Raw genomic sequence first — 24,689 nt, forward strand, 5'->3', positions numbered from 1 at the left:
AAAGTATTTATGGAGATATATATTTCATGCTGACTGGTCCATAAGGATTACAGCGGGACACATTAATGGGGAGAAGAAACCATTACAACAACAAACTGATGAAAAATTGATTATGTTTTCTTGCTTAACTCTGTTAACTGTGTCAGAAAGTAATTAGCAACAACAACTGTTACAGTTTAAATTATACTGAATTGTTGAAAAATCATGTCTGCACTGGAAACATGAGCTCTCCTGTAGGCATAACATACACAATTTTCCTCTGAAATACAATTAAAACTTGCATATAATTTAACTTATAACTGTTTTGAGAGATTTAAAATGTATCTTTAAATATGTTGATCCTTAATTTCCTACTTAAAACAAACAACTTCAAACCAAGTGGGAATGCAGGTATTTCAAACCTTATATCTACATCTATCATCTTGCAACCGTAGCATTTATTTGAAACTGTAAAGTAAGAATATTTTATATACTTACTGATATAATCTTGGTATCATGTGTATATCATTTTTCACCTATACAGTTAAATTAGCAATTTAGATATTTAAGATTTTTACAAACTTAACATCACCACTATATTCTGTGTATAAATGTGTCTGCCCTTGGCTCGTAACAAAGCACTGAAATTCAAAGTACAAAGTTTCCCTTCATTCACAGTGTCACGTAAGTCCAGCTCTAGTTGCCATGACTTGCTTTGTACCCAATAAGAGGGGAAAAAAGAAAAACAAAAAAAAAAGAAAGTTTTGGGTAAGTGTGAAGGAATTCATGTGGCAATACAAGTGTTTTAATCATTGCCACACAGGAATTTACTTGCCAGTGCCTCATGAAGTCAGCTGTCACACAAAGAGCACTCTGAGTGGCACTGCCACAAAATCACTGAATTAGAAAGAGTAGTTCCACATACTGTGGTCCTTAGAAGAAAATGTTATTTATTTATTCTGGGCCTCCCCTCGAGTCCATCTCCAAAATCACATAGCACAACTCTGGGGGTGTGATGTTTCTCAGTAGTTTCCACTCCACTGTTCACAGTTCAAATGAATTTCTCTGAAGATTTATTCTTCACAGCTAATCACTTGTTACTTGGATCGAATGAGTACAGTAAGTCACACTTGCTTGCACTTTACAGAAAAAGAATATAACCACAACTGAATCATCGCCTGGCGTGAGGTGATTCTCTCCAAAGCGATTGGATTTCAGAGACACCCCCCACCCCAAATGTATAAGCAACTTGTTGCTTTTTAATTTAAGATTAACTTTACTTTTTTCTGTTTATAACAAAGAAAGTGGTTTAGTGTGTGCTCCCTTTGTCTGCAGGCTGTCTCTTTTTCTCACTCTCTCTAATATGTTTTGCTCGTTCAGTGCCATCAGTTACATGTCTGCCAAGCATCACACGTCGTCAACTTGCTCCCAATGACATCCCACTGTTCTGACCATTGATTGGCAGGTCAAGCAGCGAGCGCAAGCAGGAAATCAATAGCAGAGGACCTCTGGACAGTACAGGGGGAGTCTTAAAGGAACTGGCCCGCTGGACACTGCCAATCATGAACCACAAAATGTAAGGCTAGCCAGCCATGAACAAAAGCTATCTCCAGGCAGAAACACCAGCTTGGAACGTAGATGGATTTATGTTGAGGGAGAAGTTTCTCCGATAGTCTGAGAGGAGGAAAAAAACACAGGCAAAGTTTTTTTGGAAATATATTTGCATGACTTATGCTCATTCGTATGCTAAAACTCAAGTGGGATCTAGGACCTTTGGGATTTGGCATTACCAAATGTAGGCTCTTTATCTTAACATGCAGTTGCACCAGGTCTGACAGTCTAAGCATGACAGACCAAGCTTATTAGCATCTAGTCAGCCATTTCCAACCAGTGGAAGACATGGTAGATACAAGCGGAGTATACACAGCTATATTCACCCGCTAGCCTCCTTAAAATATGGCCTGAGGGACCCTTGAGGCTTAGTGGAGTTATGCTTTGTCCTCCTTGGTGATGCTTTTCCCATTTTTCTCAGACACACTATGAGATGCTGCTGGCGCGTCACCAAAACAAACACTCAACTGACACCAGTGACAATAATTCTGGAGCAGATTCGAAAATAAAACCTGAAAAGGAAATGGGAAGACTGTAAATTTAGCACTGACACTCAGGTCTGCCTCCTCGTCAGAAACAATGGTGTAGGTAAGGCTCTTGGAGGACACAAAGGAAAGATTTTTCCTTTTCCCAGACAGCACACACATTTCTTGGAGACATGTCTTCATAACCCTGCACTGTTAAAGCCAAGATCACTTTGTGCCTCTTCTTGTTGTCCTTCAGTTGCTGAGTATTAGTTGTGTTCCACTACCCTTGCAGTTTTATCCTCATGTTACTGCCTCACAATCAATGACCTTTGAACCTGGTCATTTATCTCCCTGGTCAAAATATATTGAGGAGATTCATCGTGTATAATGCTCAAGGGTGTGAACTTGACAAATCAATGGAACAGCGAAGATACAGTTACGGCAAAATTTTGGGCACACGTAATGCAAATGTTCACAACAAACATCACATCTTTTTGTGTTTTTCTATTTTTTTTTTATCAATGCACTTGCAAACCTATTGACTATTTAAGTCAAGTCAATTTCTGTATTTATCATTTTAATATAGTATCAGTAGGAGCTGCATTACAGGCCAAAGATAATGTGCTTTTCACTGATTTTTGTATTCAATAAAGCAGCAGAGAACTACATATAATTTCACTGCAGACGAGAAATAATTTTATGTCTTATACATGTTTTTGAAATTGGCAAGTTTGGCCTTGTTCAGAGTGGCAGCCCAAATTATTTTTTTTGGCATACTAGATTGTATTGATTCATTTTAGAAAGTCTGGATAGCGCATAACGACATGAAATGCGATTTTTGCAAATTGGATCCAAGTTATTATGAATGGCGCTGTTTGCAAAGTGGAGGAAGAGAGAGAAAATAGCGAGGGACGAAGAAGAAAGTGTCCGAAGTATGGGATTATTTCAAGCTAAAGAAAACAGAAACTATGTAATGTCACAGTCCATCCACAGTAAAATGAAACTTGTCACCTCGGCAACAGCACTACGGCATGTGATCAGAAAGCAGCCGGTGTTCTGCACAGAAAAGTTAACAGCAACTTTAGCATATTACTGAAATCATGATTGATTGTTGAGTTAGCCGTAGCCGCAGTCCTCAGCCGAAAATGTGCACACGTGTGTTTGTTGTTCTCCTTTTTGGGCCGTGAGTTGTAACCTCACAGTCAAGAGTTAACTGGGTGTCTGGGAGCTGCACCTTTTAACTCCCCTCCAGCTCTCTGTGTAGCTCAGGCAATCCCTGTAACCTGCGTGCGCTAATCCATCCGTTCACCCATATTCTTTGTCTTTATAATTGCTATCTTTATAATAACAAACAACAGTTGTTACGTGTGCACGATTGCTCATTTCCCCGTTCACATTTCACGTCTGTTTTCTTGATAAAATGTGGTTTGGAGACCAGCGCCGGGTGACGCAGCCCTGTAGTGTGTGTGCCACCGGAAATAATCTATAGAAGCTTCAAGTACTAAAATCATTGTTAGCTGCAGCCCTAATTGTATATTTGTTGTAATGATTCATTCATGATTCTGGGACTAAACACAGCCACCGTCAGTGTCCAGTTTGACAATAGGGAATACAGTGCCGGGTGCTCCGAGCTCAGTCAGCTATGACCACTAGTTGCACGGCTAATTAAGCTAATAATGTAATGGCAGCTAGTTAGCGGCAGTTGGTGGTTACTTCAGCAACGCTATTTGTTCATCAGCAAACTCCATAAATCACAAAGTTGAGTCAGAGCCCCCGGTCGACATGGGGAACTTTAAGACGCCAAACAGTTACAATGTTGCCTTTGGAGACAGTATAGATGCATTCAACGGTAACAACATAAACAAAAGGTACTGCGTACTGGCCCAAACTTAACTTCCGCAGACTTCCGCAAGCAAACCATAACAAGTAAATAACCTTTGCAGTTGAAGAAAAGAATCGTTACTTTGCCAAACTGAAATGTGATAAGGTCACACTACCAGACCCGTTGAACAAAAATTTGAGACAAGAATGTTTGGACGCTACAGCTCTGCAATCAAATACAAGTTTTCCCATCTTAAATAGTGGAAAAAAAACAGAAATCAATATGTGGCAGTCAGCGCTGATATTGTGGTGGGCCGCCACAAATAAATGAATGTATGGGAAACACTATACTGGATATCACTGACAGTATAAGCCAGGGCCGGGTGAGTCACCTTGGCAACGCATCTGATGAAAGCGTCTATAGGACGTAGGTTTCTCATGCTTCCGCATTGGACAGCAGCGTCACCAGCATACGTACTTTCTGACACCCACAAAGTTACCAAAGCACAGGACAGTCTGTCTTAAAGATCTGATGTGAGCATCCTTTCTCATTTGGCTGCAGTCTGAACGAAGGTTGTTTTAAGGGAGGTTCACTCCTTCAGAATAAGAATAGAAATGCTATGACCTTGCTTTTGGCCCTTGACAGTTGGTGAAACATTTGAACGTGTTTCAGCTACTGTCACCTTGGCGCCGTGCCATGCACCTGCCTTTTATTTTACAGCCGACCCCCCTCCCCAACCTCCCACATTTCCATGGTAACCACTGGAATTAAAAATGCATCAAAACTTCTCAGTGCAAAAGGAGAATGGCAGCAGAAAGAAGCAATGACAGAGGTGATAGCGTCTTCTCTGGATGCCTGACAGAAATATACCACATTACACCAATGCATGGAACATCCTCTTCCTCACACACATGCACCAATGTACTAACAGTCACACACACACACACATTATCCACCTCACCTCACCTCACCTCACCTCTTGTGTGCACAGAACAATGGGACTGCACTCAGTATGGATTCTACTGTTGCTGACAATGGCTTCTCGCCACCCTCTGCCCATCTTTTTTATGATCTTTTGTATCTGTAGTACATTCCTAATGCTCTGTGGATAGATGTTGTTGTACTTTGGGCTCTTGCCTTCACCCTATATTTCAAATGTGGATGTTTGTGAAATGGACTGGAATGAAATGGGGGGAAAAAAGAGCCTGTGTCTTATTTCCACCTCTCACTATCTCCTTCTCTCACTTCACTTTCATTTGCTCTCTCTCACTCTCTCCCTGGAGATTAATGATAAAATTTCCAGCATTTGAAATGGTGTCTTTCCTTTGCCTTCAATGACTGTTCAAGAGAAGGTGATAATAACAACCACTGAAACGGATGAAATATACCAAAGACTGACATAAAATGTTCTGACTTAGCAGTGGAAGCTGTTGCGCAGGCCAGCTACAAGTCAGTAAGTAGAGAAGCTGCAACCCTCAATTTCCTGCTCAACTCCTCTGGATATCTTGAATTTCAGTCAAACTTTATTTTGGCTGTGGATTTCTTATTCAGTATTACAATCTGTAGCATTTTGGCTGCCTCGAAAGGGCAACAGACCCAGGCAGCATATGACATGTGTCAAAACACCTGCACCTTCTCTTTTCTTGTGGCGTCATGACGTGTGTCATTGCAGGTTGGTGCATGTCGCCTCGTCAAGATACGCCACTCTCCTATTTCTCAGCATCACCACGCATCAACACTCCAAAAAAGAACTCATTTTATCACGTTCGCTCCCTCGATGTGCACATCCTGGTTATTATACGGGGACTATTTTAATGTGTTTGTATGTCGTGTCCAGTGTGTGCTGCAGGCATCTAATGACACAATCGGGTAAGTTGGAAGAGTGGAGCTGTGGCAAAAAACACAAACCTTTCTTATTTATGTTTTGTTTGTGTTTTAATCCAGAGTGAAAATTATGGGTGCTTTTTTTAATATACCTACTGCTACTATGTGAAACTGCATACAGCAGCAGTAAGCTAATTAGAAAGTAGAAGCTATAGCATCTACTTTTATGAATCTAGCTTTTGAGCAATATCTAACAGCAACAGCAATTTAAAGGTGGGCATTTTACCCTCCCAGAACTATCTTCAAGACTTCATTAAACTTTTTGTGAGCCCAAACTCAACCACAGAGAACATATAAAATTACAACAAACGTTTTAACTTATCTTCTAGAAATATTGATTGCGAGTCCTCCTCTGTCTGACTTTCTTTTGCTTCCTACACAATTGAGTCATTTTGTGATGAATTCCTGTGGCATGATTTGTTTGTCATGCCTTGGAGTATCTGTGACACAGCTTGAAATAATACATAGCATAAAACCAGAAATCCGTATAATCAAGTTTGTTGATTCCAAATGCTTTTTCTATCCAGATGTTTCTTGTACAAAAGATAACTGAATTGTTTCTGCCGTCAAAATAAATCAAAATAAGTAAATTAATGAAAGAGTAATACCACCTGTAACAATTATCCTCTGAGAATTAATCATTACAGCCTTTGATGCCGTACAGTCTTTGTTGGTTACAGATTTCACACATTGGTAAAACATTACACAGCACTGATTTGCCTCATTTACCTTTCAATTGGGCCTTTTATTTCTGAGTGCAAATGGCAGCTGTGTAATCAAAACCATTTCATGCACAAAAAATGCTATGATGTAAAGTTAACACAACCCTTGTAAATGCAACTTCTTTAAAGGCTGCTTTATAGATTTCAAATACACATGAATGAGGGCTTATGCAGACAGCTGGAAAAAAGGACAGTTGTACATAACAGTACATCCACTTTTGTGTTGTAACGCAGCATTTCAAACATTGATTTTCTTGCTTTGTCTAGTAAAAGTTCATGCATAGAACACCATCTTTTCTGCAACAACAGCTGACACAGCTTGAAATAATACATGGCATAAAACCAGAAATCCGTACAAAAGAATCCCAAAACTTAATGTACAACCGCCACTGTTGCCAGGTCATTGTACGTTTTAATGCCACTGAAACTGGAAATCAGCAAGCACATCTCTCAACAGTGTTCTAGATGCCAGACAAGGAAATGGTGCCTGTATCGACGGCTCAGGGTCAGGAGATCACCAGACAAAAAACAGTTATTCTTCATCTCCTTTAAAGTAGAGGCAAAATCATCGGCTCCAAAAGTCTAGGTTGACAAGCCAGGGACTTCTCAGACAACCGGTGTGCTGACAGGACAATGTTTTGGTGCTCTGGCCTAGAGATTTCCCCCTTCTTTGCCTTTGTTTCAGCGCGGGAGCCACATGTCATGGGTCAAGCAGAAGACAATACCTAACTGCTTGTTATTCCTCTCTGCTGGCACTCAAAAAAGGATCTGGTGAGAGACAGATGAGCTGAGTCTCCCTGAATAGAAAGACAGACAGTTTATAAAGCGCTGCTGCCCTAGCCAGTACTGGTATCTGTTTATCGCCACTCTTTGCCTTGAGGACACTACTTGGAAATATTAAGTGACATAGTTTGAAGTTTGGGGACAGACATTCCCAGGAGTTAGACAGAATAGTGAAAAGCTAAAATTGATCTTGTTGTCCCTGCTTCCCTGAAAAGGTTTGGTCACCTTATCAACAAAACTAACAGTGGCAGTAAAACATGGACATTTTACAATATCCAAATATGAAATATTGAATGAGCAATCAATAAAATTGCCCAATCAAAGATTCACAAGTCATTGTAATAAAATAAAATATTAGATCTTGATTAAATATTGTGTTGTGATGTTATGTGATTATCATTGTGTTACGATGTGTCACAACAATTGAAATGTTAGTGTTCTGTTAAAGAGCAACTTGATTCAAAGTGTTGGCAAATAGTTTCTGCATCTTAATTGGCCATGTTTATTAATATGTAAGTCAAAAAGCATTGATTTTGACAGTGGAGGGTGAGCTTCTTGCTGTGCGATAGCTAGACCTCATGCTGCTTCCTGCACGCAGGACTCTTGCTGTGTAGCAGTGATTGGAACATATCCTTCTGATTACTGTCAGTGAATGTTATTAGGTGTTTTCTGATTGGGCTTGCATCGGCTGCAGGGTTCACTCTACAGGCTTCATGGGAATATGCAAAGTGCTTTTGCAAGTAAACCTCTATCTTAAATACAATGCTGCCGCCGCTACTTTGCTTTGTGGGCATAATTTGACACAGATGCTGGGTCTGTCACAAAGGCAGTGGAAAACACATTAGCGATGGAAAAGCCAGCATGTCCCTTCACCCAAAGACAAAGCTGTTTGAGGATTGTGGTGTAACCACCAAAGGACTCCGTTTCACAATACCATTACCTAGTTTTCCTCAGTCCTGAGAATACCTTTGCTTGTGCAAGAATGGAATCGCTGGTCTGAAAGCGCATATTCCTGGAGACTCTCTAATAATATGGCTTTTGGAGAATCATGTTCATTATTTGTTTTGGTAGATGACCTTTGGTGTTGATCCCCTTGTCAAGCTCCGGGAGGTTCCACTACCACAAAAAAGTCATATTTAAGAAATCAAAATCCAGTCCCTGTTTTCTCTCAAATACCACCATCCACTCTAACATTTGCAGCTTTCATCTTACCATATCTTTAGCAATAAGGCAAGTCAAGACATTGGGATATACAGTATCATCCCAGTCTGCCTCGGATGTTGTTTCGCCTCCACAGGCAATTCTCAGAGGATTACATACACACTGAGGTATACATGAAGCCCTCAGCAGATATTTTCATTCCTTTGTAGTGTGTGTGTGTGTGTGTGTGTGTGTGTGTGTTTCTTATTTATTTAAAAACTTGGCCAGTATTCCTTATTATTAAGCCCAGATCCAACATTTACACATTAAAGAGGGATGGTATGCTGCATGTTTGCTTTATCAGCTCCCGGTAAACAACCAGAGTTTTACCTGTATAATGGTTTTTCATGGGTAATTGTGGCTCTGACAAGTTCAAATACACCATCCACCATCAATTAATCTATCCAGTTTCTTTTCACATAATGCTGGTCATTCAGTCTGAAAGCAATTTAGCCCATTAGCTCAATGTTTGGGAGGCCAACTAAACCATATGCATATGCAACTATAGGGCAGTTTGTTAATAATGCGGGCAGTAGTTTTCTGTGTTGGAAATGGAGCATTTCTGGAAATAATGCAAACAACAGGATGTATGGAGGGAGCAGGGGGAAACATTTACGGAGATCTCCTCAAGGTTAATTGGCCGGGGTTACTTTCAACACTGTAAGCTCTGTAATTAGTAAGGTACTTATTCTGTTGAGCTAGTTTTAAGTTACCATTAACTACAGCCGGTATACAGTTACTCTAACAAAGATTTATTTAAGTGTCCACTCCTTGAGTATGTTTTTATGTTTGTATAGACCTTTGAGAGCAGCACTCTGTTACAGTATAGTTTTTTTTATAGGACAGTGGTTCCTAATCTTTTTGGTATGTGACCCCTCCAAAGCAAAGTAATGACCACAGTGTGGACATGAGCTGTATGCAATTCAATTAAAGAGTGATTGTTTTATTAGAAGGATTTCCCTGAAGAGGGAAAAAACATGCCCTTTTTCTTTTAGGAAACTTAAAAAATAAACATTTGATGACCACTGGAATAGCACATCACGCTAAATATTGGTGATATAATATCACGCCATCTTCTTCTTACTGTAAACGGTTTGTACACTGACTGGCAAAGGTCATAGAACAAAGCAACATATCAAGGTTGATATGGCCATTTGATATGGCCATCACTTACCATTTAAGCTGATCTTCTAACATCTCAAGTAATTATCAGATACCATTTAGATTGAAAATGTAAAAACACTCAAAGAGCCAGACAACTCTTTGGGTGATTTGAAGTAAGAAAAGGGTGAAATTAACTCTGCTAAACAAGCAACCAGTCATTGGCAAGGCCCCAGTGATTGCCGTTTGTCATTAGCGTTATCGTCTTCTCTTTCAGTTTTCCCAAGAACACAGTTTTTTTTAAAATTTTTATTTAATCAGTGAAAATCATTAAAATATTTTTGCCAGCCACTGCCTACACTACATTCAGTGGACGTTTTAATTACTTCATGCTAGCTTAACGAAAACTGATGCCAATGATTGCACTTTTGATTTGAGACCTCCGTTACTCAGGGGTTATTAAATTGAAGTGTTTTCTGCCATTTTATCCACTCAACAGAGGCAGTGAACTAGTATATATGGATTTGATGATCATCTCTATTAAATGTGAGATTGTGATGACCTAGAAATAGAGAGATTTTTTAGCTTGTCTTAAGTGACTAGATGATTGTGTTATTGTGGAATGAAAATGGATTTGCATTTGAGGATGAAGAATCCTGTACATTCTTGTTTGATGTGCCTCTGCCTCGATTCAACCACAGAATCCAACATCTAACAGGCAAAGCATTTAGCCTCAATATCCGATTGTGAGCTGTGTGCTCTGTTTTCCATGTGAACAATGTTTCTGTGTGTCTATAGACACACTTGAAGCTTTCAGGTAAGGAGTCATCAATCACTGGTCCTCTTCTGACATTAACTTTTTTGTCAATGCCACTGTCTCCTGTTTGTCTGCAGACTGAAAGATTTGAGAGGCACTTTTTATTTGCACGCTTTTAACTCTGCCCAGCTGGGGTAATGGAGCTGGTTGTGTGCAAGCAATTAATGCAACCACAATGCCAAAAGTGGTGATTTATCATACACCGGTGATACCTAATCATTATATGGAATGTAACACTCTGAAACTGCCCAACCTTGGTTGACGTTGTGATTCTGTCTGTCCTTGGGTTTCTATGGTCTTGCCCGGTACTCCCATTCCCACATGTACCGTCAACATACACAGACACAAGCGAAGATGCACAATATGTAGCACTGTTTCCTGTAATATGTGTTGCATTTTTTTATGGCTTATTTTTATCTTTGTCTTGATCGGCAGTTGCTATTCTGTAAAGCAATATGGAGCAAAAATGACCCTCCACAAACACAGAACCTCTTTATTTCTCTCAAAGTCTCTTTATCAACCACTGTTTTTTCCCCTCTAACTGCATATTATATGTAATTAAAATGATGCTATTGCATGCTGTTGTGTAGCTCCTGACTGTCATTTGTTTTGACTTTATAAGCAACAGTACCGCTAATTTATCGTACCTCCAATTTTAACTCCCTGGACTCTCTACCTCCTGTCTACTCTTGCCCTTAATATGAAGGCATTTCACTTGCAATGAAGCCCCTAGGCTGACAGCCATGAGATTAGTATGAATGTATTACCCCCTTGGGTGCCATAGCCTGTAATAAGTTCCCCATTAATCGTTTCCGTTGGGGAAAATTTGTTTAGGCCTTAATTACATATCATTAAAATTGGTCTTGATTCTCTGAGATTTAAGCTCAGAATTAGACTGCACATTTTCTGCTTTCTTTGCCTTTAGCCATTCTGCAAATTTATTTTACTTACTTTGCTTCCTCCACCAATGTGATCTCTCAGGGCCTCAATGATTGTGCTAATGTTTTCCTGTTCCTTAAAACACACTTGTATTCTCTGGCATTTTAATTCATAATTGTATAGTTTTTGCTGTGTATGTGTCTGTGTTTTACTCGAAGTCTTGTCCATTTTTTTCTTTTCTTTATTTTGTCTCACTGTACAAAGTTCTTTTGCTTTATAAATAGTTTAGTGTGGATAGGGAGAAACTCTGAGAGCAATATAAGCTAAATCATTTCAAATGCAAGACTCTCATTCACCAAAGAATGGTAAGACTTGTGAAGCTCAGTTAGTTCACATAGCTACAAAACATACCTTAAATGGAGGCTTAGATTTCGTACCGTTTTCTGTTAGGGAACTTTTCATTTACACTACTGGAGCTTGATGCAGAATCATGGTTGCCTTTAAATCCCTTTCGATGAGTTGCCAAACACTTTGAAGTCAGCTGCCAGCAGTGGAGTTCACATCTTACTTTGGCTGAAATGTGCATTGGAAGGACTGGTGACCTCTAAAGGTTCTGCATGGTCGCTAATCCATATCAAATGATATCCAGAATATTGTACATGGAAATACCTCCACTATCCAAGGGCCCTATTGTGGCTCATTACAAAGGCCTTTTACAGCTTTACTGTGTTCACATCCATGAGACCAAGCAGAGTGGAAAGGCCTTTATTGTGAAATGGTATCATCATGGTTGGAAATTTTACATGTCAGTAACTTGTCAGTAACTAGAAAACAATATGGTTAATTGGTTGTTCTTACATTTACATATTTAGTCACATAAGCATTTAGAGTGCGAGATACTAATATTTTTAATTAAATTGATCAAATTTAATAATAAAGATTTTAATGTCAACTGTATGTATGAGCTGATTCATGCATATTTTCAAAGCTCTCCCGTTATAAAATTGACTTTGAATTGATGCCATTTGAACACATCACCGCCAATAAGATAATTTTGTGACTGACAAGCCTGCATGTGGAAAGTGTCATTTCTAGGGTTTTAAGTCCCTGCGTGTAATTAGTGATAAGTGTTGATTCAATGTTTGTTGATGACTCGTTGCTCGTAACTTAATCAAATCCCTTACAAAAACCATGTGTCCGCTTGAATGAATCAGGAATAACAACCACAGCATACCCATTCAAAAGGTTTACGTGTTAATTGTATTTATTTGCCTATTGTAGCGCAGTTTAGAGCCGATGTGTTCATCAGATTTTTTAATGTATGCGTTTCATTCACAAATTCTCACAAAGTCTCAAGTTGAACATTGTGTGTGTGTGTGTGTGTGTGTGTGTTAGTCTTTGGGAGGAATCAGGCTTGTGTTATATTTAGACATCAAGAATGTTTTTCTCAGAAAGAAAGGTGTTAATATAATCCTGCCAACACCTACTGGGCCAGTTGTATTTGTTTAAACGGCTACATTCATCTGTCAGTTTAAGGAGTGGCTTCCCTGCACACATGCAGCGACGGCTTCCATCACACAGTGGTCACATCGTTCTAATGTCAAAGCTGCAGTGACTATAGTACACAACATGTCATTTTGTCTAAGCTGTCACAGTATATTCTTTCAAGTGGTGCTAATATAAAAATCTAAAGTAGGCATTTGATTTAGCAAAATTATGTTAATGAGTTGTACTATAGTTACCAGTTAGCTTGCCTGTGGATTCAGTTACCTTTTGTTAATTTGGGCACCAGAAAATAAGTTTTGTGTGTTGATTTGTTTGAGTCTTAAAATATTCTCTAATTTAAAATAGATAACTTTTGATTTGTGACTGTTTTCTTGTCAATGTATTGTGCTTTATTAAAGATTTAGAGTGGTGCCACCGTGTCTTTTAATTTGGCTGTTTTGAGTTCTTGTCTCCAGCAGAAAGACACAAGATTCCAAGCTGAGAACTGTTTCGCAAGTCTCAACATAAATAAAAGAGGAGTATTTTTTGAATGTGACCGATACAGGATAAAGGGTTATTTATATTGGCCTACTATATGGTCTGCTCCCCTAGTTAGGAACCTAGGAATGGCAACAGTTCATTTGGAGCAATCTGACTCGATATGCCGATGATTTATCAGACCACTGGGACCATTTGGGCTTGTAAAACATGAGGTGAAGCCAAGACCATTAAGCTATGTAATCAGCCATGGTGAGTGTGATACCACACTCCCTACTTCAATACATTTACGGTCTAAGGACCAAAGCACATTCTTGTTGGTTGTTACTACTGCTCTTCAGTGTTTTTCTTTGTTTGTTTGAGCAATTATTTCCTCTTTTCAAAAGCTTGGTGTATGCCCCATTTGTGCAAATTGAACATGTGTGGGAACCAAAAAGTTCTCCACAAAGCACATTTTAAATGTATTTCCTCTCATTGGGTTTAATGGTGTTGTTTCAGTGTAGTAACACAGCACAAAAGACTTTATATCTAAGAAGCATTATGTTCGCCACATGTTGTTCCACATACTCCTGGTGGAAAAACATTATCTTCTCCAGTAACAGCAGCTAAATACACCTTCTAAATAACTCCTGCAAGCTTCCATCAGAGCTAAGCACATGGAAATTGGTTCACTGGTTCAGACTTAGTTATTATACACATGGGTTGGTTCAACAGTATGAGAAGCTGTTCCACAAACTGTTTTCCAAGAAGGACTGTATTGACTGATTTTTCCCTAATGATGCCTCTCAGGAAGACATATTTGTAAGCAGCTAAAGGGTGGACATTTAACTATAGCCATGAGTTTCTTTTTTTTTAAGGTTCATTAAAGTAACATAATGATTTAACTTTTGTAGAGACACGTCAGGGCAATGGTAATTTGTCAAATAAGTTTTTGTCTTGCCATACAAGATTAATTTCCATATCCCATAGTATTTCCCTAAAGACCTTTTTTTTTCAGTAGGAAAGTGGTATGTCATAAATGTATTCAGCTAGACCAGAAAAAAGAAAATCCTAAATCACGTGCTGTATATGAGGCAGATATGTCTGTCCTGCTAATTTCTATAGAGCTGCTTTTATTCTGTTCAAAGAAGACATAGTAAAAGTAGGTCTTCAACCAGGGGCGTTTCCAGGCTTAGCCCAGCACAGAAATCTTTGATGTTTTAACCCCCCATTGCTGCCTACCCAGTACATCTATAAAGCAACAGTAAATTATATATGTATCCTACATTTTCTACATTTTATAATTACTACTGATAATAAATAACACAAAAATTTGGGCTTTAAAGCCCCCTCCAGACAGTTTTAACTGCCATTTTTGGTTAACGTTCTTTCTCAAACAGAGAATGGGGGTGTGGTCAGTAGTTGGACGTAATACATTACAATGACAACCAAAAACTGACCGGCTGGAGTATTCACTAACGATATGCTGTGTTAACATCAACGCTGTAAAGTTCAGTACACTTTACTGTCTGGCAGGAGTAGCTATTACTTACCCATGATAGAAACTAATGTGCGCCTATCAGCTGTTATCAATCATACAGTCGATGGTCTTGTCACGCACTGCACACAATAACTCCCACTATGTTTTATGGTGCGCTTACTTTACCGCGGGGGTGCCTCCGCCGATGCATTGGTAAAACGGCCGTCAGTAAAATGCATGTTGTAGACTGCAGACGGTGGCAGGTGAAAGTGCGACGCATTTTCTGTCATCTGTCCTCCAACACCGCACGCACAGATGCCATAATGAAAATGAACAGCACACCAAGAGGAGGAAACTTAAAAAATAAAATAAAGACCCTCTGTTAGCCAACTTTCTGCAAATCTATGCTAGATAACTACACCTGGCTAACTACAACTTAGCTAACTAAACTAGAAAGACAAACCAACAATCAGACATACCTACCGTAAGTTCAACGTAAATGACATGATAAATTGGTTAGCTAGCTCACAACAATGTTTATCGGCTTGATGCTCTGACTTAACGAGGTGTGACGGCGTGACAGTTTTTTAACGAGAATGGAGAATGACGTATGACTTATGGAATTACTATAGTCATACATCACAACCCCGTTTTAACAACTACGCAACTTTTGCAAATTTGAGCACAAAATTAAGCCATTTGGCGAACTATGTGGGTAATCAACATTGTAAGGAAATGACTCCGAAAAATAGGAAATATCCTAGAAATGTCAAAATACATTGGAGGGGGGCTTTAAACACTTAATTTTCTGCATTCTGGTGAATTTCTTTGCACCAATTTATTGAGGAAATGTCTCAGGTGACAATTCAAAATAAGAAGAATATAGTGTAATATAATGCAGTAAGGCTGTCAGGCATTCTGTATTGCTGTCATATGTTTCTCCTGTAGATCAACTTTTCTCATTTAATTTAATCCCAGCTGAGTCTACATACATGTAGGCATGCCAGAAGTAACCTAAAGTATTTTTAAATGTGCATATGTAACCTTTTCACCTCAATGATAAAGTAGCTAAATTAATGTGAATTCAATGAAGAATTATTTATTGACAAAATATTCAACAGGGGGGGTCAGGGGGTCCTGCCCCAGAAGATATTGAGTATTAAACACTTATTGTCCTGAATTCTGGAGACATTTTCTGCACCAATTTATGGTGGAAATGTCTTTATTTTTTTAAAAGGAAGGACAGCATTTAGGTGGCAGGTGACAATTCAGAATATAAAAATATAATAGAATGTAATGCAGTAATCAGTAGCTTATAATCTTTTTTAGTTTATATCTACATATTGGTTCTTTTCATTTGGCGAATTATTATTATTTTGGTCCACAACACAAGAAAGGGGGAGGGAGTGGGGGCTAATAAGAGATGTGATGGGGCCAGCCCAATGTCAGTATAGGCCGATGCTTTATGGGCCGATCGTTGGCCCATTTTTAAAAAAAAAAACAGTTAGGCCAATATTAATAAATAATTTGACTTGTAGCCTACTTGACGAGAGGAGCGCACTGCTCTTCATCAGAGAAAGAAAACCAAAATTGAAAGCACTTGTACTCAGACCGAAATATCACCACAATTCCACACTAATGTCCACCTCAGCACTTCTGATAAAGTGCAGATCACATCCGCTTTAGAGAGAATGAAGCATCCTGGAGCAGAGAGACAGTCAAACAGAGCAAAGTGTCTCTGAGCGAGTGGGACAAAGACAGCAGGGCACAGAGCGACAGGTGTCTGTGTCGCGGTGTGTCATGTTATTCTCTGACTACTTTGCGGCGACTGTTAACCATTTGTGTAGCTATACACTGACCGACAACATTTATATTTAAATGTATTGATTACAGTTTTGCCAGGGACAATTCAGAAGTCACGGATAAGCCCTGAAGCTGTGAGCAATTCTCTCTCATTCACTCACTCACTCACTCACTCACTCACTCACTCACTCACTCACTCACTCACTCACTCACTCACTCACCTTTTGACCATTTTTAGCCCAGAAATCAAATGCATATATATATATATACATACACAATACATACATATCACACAACAGTCCTAACTGGCGACCTGTCCGGGGTGTACCCTGCCTTTCCCCCAATGTAAGCTGGGATTGGCTCCAGCCCCCCTGCGACCCTGTACGCAGGATAAGCGGTTGACGATGGATGGATGGACAACAGTCCTACTAGAAACTGTATAGATTTTACTTACACATAAACTTTACAGTGGTGTGTAGTAGTGGACATGCTAAAAGATACTTCAACGTTCCTTTTTGGTAATGGTGCATGCACTTCCTTGTAAACTAGAGGATAAGATGGCACATAGATACCAAGAGTGCCCGAAGTCCTGAGCATATAAAAATTCTATATCTTTTACAGTTGTATGTCACACTCTTCTATAACCAACCCAGGCCGATGCTTTGTCACACCCCTCTGCATCTTATATACACACACAAGGTACCCTTTAGCGTCTCTATGAGACTCACAGGGCTAACTCCAGTGTAAACCCATCCACGGCAATATTAGACACTTAGAGCGCCGACCATCCATTCACTCCATATTAATGTGACCACGGCTCTATAAGACATGCAGAAAAAGGCCAAGGCTGGAATCGAACCCAGGCCACTGCGGTAAGGACTCAGCTTGTGTGCTTGCACACTGTATCCGTGGTTACAAATAGAGAAACAGAAAGAGCTTAGAGAGCTTAAAAATGACTATTCCACACACTTACATAAAAACTGTTTTCTTTTGATCATAACGATAAGAAGAGTGAGGGGGTGGAGGCTGTTAGAGGAGTTGGACTCAGACCCCTCCCTGGAGATATTATGTATTTTAACGTGACTGTATGGGAAACACATTTGTCCAACCACAAGTTCATGTGTAAACAACAGATTTTATAAACCCCAAGGTAGAGCACTTTTGGAAAGGAGGAGATTTAAGGTCATGTTCCTCACATCTGTGCAATACATCATTTTTAAAGTCAATACTGTAAGAGACTGTGCTAGTATTGGGGGCAGGAAAGTGAACGTTAAAGAGTTCATTTGAAAAGTGCCATACATTACTTATTTTCACTTGACCTCCATTGTTCATTGAATTGATTTATAATAAGAATTAGTGGAAGGACAGAAGATTTATCTGCCCACTATTTTCATAAATCATTTTAGTTACTTTTCACATTTTCAAATTTTTCACAAAACAAACACATCTGGTTTCAGCTTCTTAAATGGTAGGATTTGCTCTTTTTATTAGTCATATGTAAAAGTAAACTGAATATCTTTTATCCAGTCAGATATGTGAACTTTAGGGAAATTGTGATGGACATTTCTTTACCTGACATTTTATGGACCAAATTATTAATCAGTTGATCAGTAATAATCAAAAATAATCAGCAGCCCTAATAATAACACAAGGTAGAGAACATGGATGTAACAAAGAAAAGGAGCAACACACTCTAAGTGACTAGAACCCCCCAACATATTGGATTTTCAGCCGACATGACCAGATGCCAAGAAATAGTCTCACTAGACTTGTTGCTGCATGTCTGCATCTGTCTGGTATTTACAAGTAGGAGGTTCATCATGTGCACCTCTCCATCCTGTCCCAGAATTCCTCCCTGTATTTGAACCTACTGGTGTTCTCATTTCACTGTGGGAGGTTGGAGAACAGAGGAAGGAAGCCTTTTGTGGTTCACTTGAACTGGAGTTCAATCCAAGACCTTATCAGCGTGCTGCTGCCTCAGACAATGGGAAGTATATTTGTTAGATTTGTTTGTGAACATGCTGCAGGCCAGTTCATGTCGACTGTCAACGCTGCTCTCCATCTTCTCTCAGAGAAACCTACAATCAGTAGCACAATAAATTTTGTCATGTTTACATTTATTCATTTAGCTGATGCTTTTGTCAAAAGTGACTTACAATTGCTATATATATGTCAGAGGTCGCACGCCTCTGGAGCAACTAGGGGTTAAGAGTCTTGCTCAGGGACACAATGGTGGATGGGTCACAGTGAGGGATGGAACCCAGGTCTCTCACACCAAAGGCATGTGTCTTATCCATTGCGCCATCAACACCCCTGTTTATGTGTTTCCATTAATTATTTGGAGTTCATCAATCTGAGAAATAGTGAGCCGCTGCATCTAATGTTAAAACAAAATTCGCTTGTCACTGATGCATTTCCTAACAACCTATTTAAGTCTCTAAATTATTGTTCATTTCCACCTTCACTAAGTAACTGTATTGGTCCAGTTTTTATGCAATAACACTTTATTTTACTATGCTTGGAACTTAAGAAGCGCTTGTCCTGCTGGGGTTTAGTGATATTAAGACATGGCTGTTGAACATTGTGCATTACAGGCCCTCTGGAAGAGACTCTTCCCTATCTGTGAAGCTTTGAACTGAGTCCAGATGGCCTGCAGTAACCGAGTGCAGCAGGAGGCTTCGCTGCTGTAGAAGTCAATGGACTCCTCTGGGAGGAGAAACAAGAGAGCTACCAAGACAGAAATCATGATCCACCTACCCACTTTGAGATCTATACGCAAATGTGTCAGTCTGGAGATTTGCAAGTCCTGCCCTTTTAATGTCGGACAACAATGAAGTCCAAAGGCATGCACTTATGGAAGCCTGATCTCTGCACGAAGAGATTATCATTAAGATGATGTACAACAAATTTTATTCATATATGTATACCTCCTCTGAACAGTCAGTCAAAGAAATTTAAAAGTAGATATAGACAATTTTTGGGACATGATACACATCTACTCAGAATACCCAGTAATTTAAAAGTGTCACTACAGGGATATGTTAACCTTTACTATTTTGAACTTATAACTTTGTTTTTGAGATTTTTAAAATGCCAGCAACTGAATTCCGTTCTGTACTAAAATGGCTTTGTTTACTGGGCCCATTTAGTGATGTGGTTTTCTATTGACTCCTAGGTTGATATTTGCACTACAGACATAGCTTCTGTTGTCACATAACATACTGGCAAACATTTGTTGGTTCCAGTCGCTGCTGACAGACACACATTTCATCTGGCTTTCAGTTGCATGCTCAACATTTAAAGCTCTGTCGACAAGTCGCTTTTCTCTCAATTTTAAATAGTCAGTATACTGAGTGTGAATCACAATTGAAAGGTGAGCAACAGTCCCTATTTGGAAACTTTAATAAATAATTGATAGCTGTTTTCAGTTGCCCAATGTGCCCTAGAAATTAAGCAGGGAAGAGTTGAGTAGGTGTTGACATTTCAGAAAGTTAATGACAAGGCCTCCAACACAATTAACGCCTATTTAAACTCAAATTTGAGAGTACTTTACCGCTTTTAAAATAAATAAAATGTGAGCGCCTTTATGCACAGTGGTGAAGGACTTCAACCTTTTACGCTCAAATGTGAGGTTGTATGATTGTTAGTGTTTTCAAAGCTAAGTTAAAGTAACAGAAACACACAGACAAGGTTGTAAAAATTCCATAATAATCTATTATTACTCTTATTTTAATTTTTCTTTTTTTAATGATAAAGAGAAATAGCATATTTAATAGCATTTAATTTTCAAACAACAACTCGATCACTTTTCAATCATTTTTACCTCCTGGCTGCCGCTTACCACCCCTGTAACATTAGCTGCCCCTGGCTGATAAATGTTATCAGTATTAGTTGATTGTTGTTCACCCTCCACCGCATCAATCCCTAATTTTTCACGTCATTTATTAACCACATCACATTATTTATTTATTTTGGGTTTTTAAAGAAACTTTGGACACACTGTCGTGACATTTTGCAATAGCTAGGCCATCTAGCGGTATAACCTACCTATGTGATGGCTAAAGCCAGCTAGACCATGAGGTCATGCATGTGAGATGAAAGACAAAACTACTGGACAACAGATAATTAATATGCACACTTACCACCAACTGGACAGGAGGGTCTACTACAGGTGGACTACATGTGGTTATTGATGGGGACTAGAGTTTGAGACTCAGACTCAAGTCCAACTTAAGTCTCACACACACAGTGACTTCAGACTCGACTTGAGACTTGTCCTCAAAGACTTCAGACTTGACTCGAACTCGAGGTAAAGGACTTGTGAACAATGTTTATTTTTACGAAACATTTGATGAGCTTGCTGTTCCCCTCCTTCCGTTACCTATAACCTACCTACGTAACTACATTTATCATAAACTTTGGCTTTAAAACTTCATACAACAAGGCCCAAACAAAGAAGCGCTGAAAGCAAAATAGGTTAGAAACCTGAGGTCGGTAAACATGTTTAGCTCAGCATTGGCCATCTAACGTTAGCTTGCTTCTTGCTTCAGCTACAACCTACGGGAGGTTAACTCCGACAGTCGTTTGTTATGAAAAGATGAATGAACGTTTGTTTACTTGCCAAACCTCTGGCAGTTGATTAACGTAATCATTTACGTCCCGCTGTCTGCCATAACGTTAATCATTAACGTGGCTGCAAACAGGTTACTGGTTTATTGTTGATCATGTAACGTTACAGTTTTATTTAGTTAACATTACACTGGTTTGAGTGTCTGGGGAATCTGTTGACTTACAGGAGTTTAAGCTGTCATTGATTGCATTGCACATTAAATGGTTGTGCACTGTGAAAACAGGTTTATTGTTGATCATGTATGGAATAAATACTGTCCCAAATGTATTGTAGCTGTGTGAAAATGTTTGAATGTATATCTGAATATCTGAAAAACCCAAAGATTACAGGTACGGATCGATTCTACAGGTACTAAACAAACCTACAGTTATGTTCTGCTGACTAGCCAATGGGAATGCTCGGGTTAACATGTCATTTGACTATTGGTATAAAATAAAAAATTGGACTAGGTAAGGCTTTATGCTGTGGCCTCACAGTGTTTTCCAGTTAATAAATCCTTGCTGTAGTTGTCTGCAGGGAAACAAAAATATATTCCTTTTAGTGTGTTTAAACATATATAAATCAATTCCAGTAGCGCTTACAGTGATTCTGACTTTTGGGTTAGACACTTCAGAGTGTTATCTTTCAGAGAAGCCCCAAAACTATGAATTTACTCCAAATGGTTCAAGAACTGCATTTAATTTACTTTGGATATGCATTGAGTAGGTGTTTAAAACAAATTTTACAGGAATGGTAAGAGGTTACCGTTACTACACGTTTCTGTTACTCTGTTTTTCTACTCCATTTCAATAATCAGTGAAGCCAATAGTAGACTAAATAATGGAAACACCTTTGTGTATAGTTCAATATAGTTAGAACAGGAACACACACCACATCTTCCAAAATGATCATACAGTTGAATTGCCACTTCTCTTAAACTGTTTAAACAAATTCCTAAGAATTTCATATGATTTGTGACTTGCTTTACCCAAGCAATGACTTGGGTTGACTTGCTTGCCTTTCATCACGGTGACTTGCTTCTGACGTGGACATGTGCGACTTAAATCCCACCTCTATGTTACGGTAGATTGCCCTTAGTCATAATCTGTCAAAATGCCTTCAGATTTTTTACGTCATTGTTAAAAAAGAAATTCAGTCAATGACAGAGAATATTTGGTTAACGTGACCCCTGGGTAGGAGAGATTGTATTATCTGATGTTGTTATTCTGGGGCCGCACTGGGAGGAAAGAGAACTTGTGGTTCTTTCTTGTGGGATACAGTTTCATCTATCTTGACAAGACAAAAGTCACACTCACTCTATTATAGTCTTCAGGATCTCTCGACACATTCTCTCTGTCTCTGTGAAAGCAAATGTGCTAATGAGTGAAATCCCACAGATGGACAGTCAATGTTAAAATGCTTAAGTAGTCAAATGAAGACCCTGATTTAACACATGATGCGGGTGGTTCTGCCATTTGGAGTAATTTGAAGAACGAAATTTGGAGCCATGGGAAATCAGAGCAAATAATAAGACCATTGTTCTGTACGGAGTTGCAGTGGTCACCAGTTTCCCCTCTGTAAGGCTAATGCCTGAAGCCCTAAATGGCCACAACAACTGAGAGAATATTGTAATTGAATAATTCTTCATACGGAGGTGGAATTCACATTGTGACATAGACACATTTACTGCATGGCAAACCTTTGATTCAGCTCCTTTGTAAGTTCTGTTTGCAGTATTCAGTGGAAGTAACTAAGGTTCATCCCCTGTTTGCTGTTCTAGTAGTTAATGATATAGTAGCATAGGGAATAAGTTGGGTCCACACTCTCCTTTATTCATATTTTTACTTTGCTGTTCCTCATTTTCAAAGGCAAGATGTGTGTAACACAGTAGTTGATGAAAGAAGAGAAAAAAGACCAGCCAGCAGGTTTTATTTATGGATTCACTGAGGCTCTTTTTTTCTTTTGACCAGGCCCAGCTATGGGCATTCTGGCCACCAGTGAATTTATTTTACACTCTCTAAAATGATGACATACACCAGGCTTTGTTGCGGGGGGGGTGTGGGGGTGGGTGTGTGTGTGTGTGTGTGTGTGTGTATGTACTGTGAGGCGGTAAGCCTTCCCTGTGCAGTTGTTTGGTCTGACCTCTCCTCCCCATCAGTGACATACCATTAACTACTACACATGCTTTTCTGTGCACCTACCATCCCTCGTCAGCGCAGGCAATATATTTTGTTTGTCTTTTTCAACGGTGGCACTGCTGGTGCTATACTCCCAGCCGCTTGATAGGCTCCGCTGCTTACCATACAGTATGTTAATGAGCCTTACAGATGTCCTTCAAAGGATAGGGAGAAAGGAGTTTATTTTGTAGTCATGTCACATTACTGTTCTTTCTGAACTGATGTTAGCTGCTGACAGTTGCAATTAGGTGTAAAATAACATGCTGTTCCTTTCCTGTCAAAGCAAAGGGCTTGGGCAAAAATGCCTTGACCCAAGAATGGCCAGAGGGATAACTCTTGTGCACAGTCCCATTTACTGGAGATGGTGGAGTGTGCCAGTGTGCTGGCAAAAAAAGAAAAAAAATGGTTGCTTCATTGGTTGCTTCATTTTTTTCACTTACGCAGTGTCTCTCACTCCCCCTCTTATTCTTTTCTGCACACTGAGCCAGGAGAGGCCTGGAAACTCATCTGACACTCAAGCTGAGATTTAATGTAAAAGTGTAATAAGAGCTTTGAAGAGAGTCAGCTCCCCTCTAAAACGCCATCCCTTCAGAATTCACTGTTTTTGGGGGATATTGTTATGGGTCGTTGAGGCACCGGTACTTCTCTCCATTGAGAGTGGCGTCCAACATATTGGCTTGTCGTCCTCAGTGATGATGGAGCCCATATTTTATGAGAGTTGCACTTTAAGTGAAACTGAGAGGTGTTCCTGAAAAACGGGAGATGGAGGGGGTGGGTGTCACTGAGATGGCCCCTTTATTCCCAGCGGCCAATTTAAACTTTGATGTGAGTGTTTGGGTTCCCATGGTATCAAGGAGAGCAAAATTACTTTTCAGTACTGGGATAAGAGATGTGTGTTTCTCTCATGCCTTAAGTCTCAAATCCAAATCATTTTGTCAATGAAACAGTTTATACAGTAACAATCTGGCTCACATTGGCCGCGAAGTGGACAATGAGGGACGGGGTACAAGCTGTGGAGTGTGTTGATTTGAAAACTGATGTCTTTATTACTTGTATCTTTTTGCGTCTGTATGGGGGAATGTGATAAAACACTATAAATGCTGGAAACCTCATAGACATCCTCTGTAGTATAATGTTGTCTGACTGCACACTAAAAAACAAGGTGAATCCAATGCACCACACTAGATGTCATGATGTTTATACTTCCAACTACTGCAGTGTTTCTATATTTTTTTTAAGCCTCAAAAGGTTGATAGAGTAAACCTGTTCAATGCTTTGAACATCTGTGACTAATTTATGATTACAGTAGATAAATTAATTTCAGTGCTGCTGTTTTATTTCTACAGCCATTCTGCATTTTCCTTCCCAGATGTAGTGCTCACATTTGAAAAGT

At 39.3% G+C, this 24,689-nt stretch overlaps 1 long non-coding RNA gene across 1 annotated transcript in view; it reads left to right on the forward strand.

Annotated features, from left to right (window-relative positions):
• Positions 1-24,689, forward strand: part of LOC119900626 — a 54,880-nt gene that overhangs the window by 24,303 nt on the left and 5,888 nt on the right. The gene's annotated exons all lie outside the window — the stretch shown is intronic.

Source organism: Micropterus salmoides, unplaced genomic scaffold (assembly GCF_014851395.1).
Source record: "Micropterus salmoides isolate LMB-PRFRI ecotype aquatic unplaced genomic scaffold, ASM1485139v1 Ms_hic_scaffold_13, whole genome shotgun sequence".
NCBI classification, from domain to species: Eukaryota; Metazoa; Chordata; class Actinopteri; order Centrarchiformes; family Centrarchidae; genus Micropterus; species Micropterus salmoides.